This window comes from Morone saxatilis, unplaced genomic scaffold (genome assembly GCF_004916995.1).
Source record: "Morone saxatilis isolate NCDOM2014 unplaced genomic scaffold, NCSU_SB_2.0 Contig12, whole genome shotgun sequence".
Taxonomy (NCBI): domain Eukaryota; kingdom Metazoa; phylum Chordata; class Actinopteri; family Moronidae; genus Morone; species Morone saxatilis.
This window is the reverse complement of record NW_023339674.1, coordinates 6,466,955-6,471,145: the sequence shown is the minus strand read 5'-3', so window position 1 is coordinate 6,471,145 and position 4,191 is coordinate 6,466,955. Positions and strand designations below refer to the sequence as shown.

The 4,191-nt window shown below is 43.0% G+C and overlaps 1 protein-coding gene across 1 annotated transcript in view; it reads left to right on the top strand.

The window, feature by feature from the left end:
- Window positions 1–134: 134 nt before the first annotated feature.
- kank4 (KN motif and ankyrin repeat domains 4) overlaps window positions 135–4,191 on the top strand; it is a gene marked incomplete in the record, with an annotated part of 76,538 nt that continues 72,481 nt past the window's right edge. Inside the window, 1 exon segment of the mRNA XM_035653314.1 lies at window positions 135–425.

Below are 4,191 nucleotides of genomic sequence, written 5' to 3'. Positions count from 1 at the left end.
TCCCTCTCTCTCTCTCTCTGCATACTTGGTAGCATCTGAGCAACTCCCATTTGATGCATGCTGAGGAGGTGGGTGTATCCAGCCCAGCCGCTCTGATGTTAGGAACCAGTAACTCTTCCATCCTACTCAGTCTGCTCTCCTTGCTCTCCTGTTTCAGTCAGTCTGTCTGCCCTCTAGCGTAGTATTCTCCTTTCACTCACCACTATTCATCACCATCTAGGATACATTTACACAAACCCACGCAGGTAGACAGACTACTGTCCTAGTGGACTGAAGTGTTTTACGTTTGGGCTGATAGATACAGATATATGTGCATTACCTTGGAAAGAACTAGAAAGTGGGGATCTGTAGCAGTGCTGTTGAAGGTGAAGTTTTCCCCTCCACTACGTTTTTTGTCCCAAAGGATACCACACGCAGCTGCGGAGGTAAGGGAAGATTAGATGTAGTCTGCACTTTTTAAAATTTCCTCCCTGTTTTGCTCTCATTCTTCCTTTTTCAGCTGTTTATGAAGTTCATTTCGTGCGTTCCTCCTTCGTCATCCTACTCTATTTTCTTAAGGTATCCTCTGTGAGTTCATTTATTTATCATATTAATTTATTCTTTTTGCTGTCTCTTTTTTCAATAGTATTCTAATTTACAACTATCTGGCGCTCTGTTTTTCTCTCCTCTCTGACAACATTTTTGTACCTGAATTTACATTTTCAAACCAGCACACATGTCTATACATTCCAGCCATGCTGTGATGACTCCAGTTTTTATCATCTTTTTTTCTCTTTATGCTGATGTTTATTTTTTCCCCCTGAGCTTTGGGATCTTCTCTCTCTGTGGTAATCAGATGCTGAAAGCGAGGCATGCACATACATATTCGTGCACGTATTTTTCTCTTTATTTCTCTCTCTGTCTGCCTGTCTGTTTGTCTTTTACATCTCTTCTATACCGGTTGATCCCTTTTCCGAAGCATTTCATTAGCTGGGCCAGGTTTCAGTAGAATTCCCTTCTGGCCTGACTAATGTCTTTCAGCTGGGTTCAGACCTGCACATATGCATATGGTTACAATACACACATACTGTAGAAAGTAACCAGACAGTGGATGGAGCAGAGAAGAAATACGGTTTGTTTAGAGTGATCATGCAACTTTTGCATGGTTGCTTCTTAGCGATCTGCATGCATTTACTCTGCAGCTTTGCTTCGCTTGCTGTCCCTCCTTTCCTACATCTCTCTCTCTCTCTAATGCAAAACCCCCCTTTCTCTCTCTGTCTCTGCTTTTTCATGGTCTGCATGTATTCACAGTTAGTCTTGGTCACTGCTCTGCCTGCCTGCCACAGAGCATTGGCCATGGTTGGTTGGCTAACCGCAGCTACACAACATTAAAAAGGCAAAGCGTTGTTGTTACACGGGGCATGTTTACAGGGTGTCACATTGTCTGCGCGTGTGTTTTGTGCTGCATTCGCTGACATTAAGAACTCTCCATCCATGCTCAGGTTAAAGGGCAAATTGTTATTCACACACACACATACGTACACACACTGTCCTCCGAGATATGGCTGACCTGCATTAGTGTACAGTCCCCTGCTGTGTGGGTGTTTATGTTTGTGTGTGTGTCCATGTGATTTCCTTGGAGGTGCAGAGAGGTGAGTCATACCAGCTCACATGCCGTTGGCTGTTAGAGGCATTCACTGTAATGATACAATGATGTGTGAATTGCAAATAGACACTATCTGATTTGAACCGTGTATCCATGAAATGTCAGCTTTTCAGGAAATGAAAACAAGCAAATCGTTTTTTTTAGCTCACCGCCCATGAATTTTTAAGGTTATCCAGAGCGATCTGAGAAGGTTTTGTAATCCCAAGTCTCAAAGAAACACATAGAAGAGCTTGTAGTCCATTAATTAGAGTTACCATACTAAAATAAGCTAGAGCAGAGTTAAAAGGCTCGCATTGCACTAACAACATTAAAATGATACATTTGTTTTGAATTGGGGATAGCAATGTTGGTCCGTCAGTCGGTTCACCACTTTGGTCTGAACTGGATGGATTGCCATAAAATTTGATACCAACTGATGGTTCCCAGGAAAAAAAAAAATGAACAAACATTTTCTAGGGTAAACATGAATAGTAAAGTAGCCCAGTTTGGTCCTGCAGTGGAAATCAGACCATTAGGGACTAAGCCTCAGGTAGAACTGTATAGGACAGGCTTTGCAGCTTAATCTGATGGAAAGTGTATTGAAGCACACAAACACACACGTGTGCACTTGGCCCACCCAGAATCTGTAGCCACTCCAGTGAGCATCTTGGGATGGCTGCTCTTATACAGAGCAAAGCACAGAACGCTTGCTTAACTCTGAACAACTAAACATGCTATGCCCTATCTCCCACCATCAACACACACACACTGAATAAAGTCACACTGCTCTGACTGTGTTTTCTGAGTTTGTGTGATGGCCATAATGGTAATTATTCTAATTTGTTATTCTAAAGATAGCTGTCAGCTAAGAAACAATGCGGCACAGACCACATGGCACACGACACAATTCCCTTTACACAAACATTGTAGTGATGTGTGTCTGGCGTGTCTAGAGCAGTGTGTTGCAGGTTGTTTTCTCACTTGTCACGAGCTGAGATGAGCAGTAATGTGCATGGTGTGTGTGTATGTGTGAAGTTGGCCGGTGCCAGTCGATGCCAGTCTGTGCTCTGTCTCTGACTGGCCAAACGCCCGGTGCTCCCATGTGGTTCATATTCTCCAGACTTTCACATCCACTGACTCCTCCTAAGGCTGCTCTGAACCTGTAAATGCCTTTGTTGGCCCACACAGCGTGAGTGTGTTTGTGCACAAGTGTGTGTGCTAAGTTGATTGCTTAAAGTGATAAAGGTGTTCAGTTTCTTACCGAACCAAATAATCCACTACAAAGACAAAACAAAGCTAGAAAAGGACAGAATCTGCGAGGGGGTGTGTGAGCTTTCAATAACACTTGCATGTCTGCTTGAGATTGAGCCATGCTGGGCGACAGTGGGTTGGATTTTTTTATTGTTTCATCTTCACAGATAGATGTTCTTTCATCGAACAAGTGGCAGAGCTTGAGCTAAGGAGCTTTAGGGCTTCTTAGCAGTGCTGTGGGAGGGAGAGGGACTCCCTAAACTCTGTCTATGTCAGTCAAAGAAGCCAAAAACCCCTCGCTGAGAACACACAGATACATGAGAGCCAGGAATGAGCACGCTCACACTCACACACACACACCAGCTGAGCGAACGCCTAGGGATAGCACTACTAATCTCATTCTCTGTTGACACACTATTGCTCAGATGTGCCATGCTTTCACAGCTCTCTCTCATTCTCTCTCTCTCACCATGTTGGTATCCCAAAGCTAGAGGTGTATTCCTTCCTATCAGTGTCAGCAGAAGGGTGAGTTCACACTGGGCCAGAGGTGTGTGTGTATTCTTTGTGCCCGCAGCACATCTGCTCTGTAAACCACAGCTTCCCACAGACTGCAAGACTTTAAAAAACAGTGGGGCTTTGCAGAAGTTAAGATAAAGTGGCTCTGTGGTGAGCAGATGGTTTTTTAGGGGTGGGAAGTAGTGAGAGGAGAAATTCTCCTAAGTAAACTAATTCATTGGATTATCCAACACTAGTTAATACATTCAGAACAAATTCAATTCAGTGTTCTTTTACTTCATTTCAAACATATTATCCATAGAAAAGGAAGATTAAAGATAAAAAGAAAGAGATATAAAATAAAGTATAAAAATTGGAAAGTGTGGATCCAGAGAAAAAACTTTATTTATCTCTGACAAATGAAGAGTTTGTAGACATCAGCGCTTTGGTCCCTGACAATTCATGAGTTTGTTGTGGCTGAGGTTGATCCAGACCATTTTTTGGACAGTAGCCAGGCAGCATTGAAGTCACTGCCAAGGTAGGCAGATTTCTTTCTTTGCCCAGAAAGCACATTTTGTGTTTAAAGGAATGTCAGCTGGCTTACATCTATACAGTGTAGTCTTACTACAGACTCTGAACCCTTTTGAACTATCAGTCTGATTTTGTGACGGACCAATTTGAGTCATTTTTGTCACTCAAAGGAACGACTGACTGATGGCACGACAAGTCACAGCTCAGTGACTCCACCTTATCTGTCCTGTCTGTAGGTTAAGATTGATTTCTTGTCATTCTAGTCAGCTAAACTGCTCCATTGTGGTGAT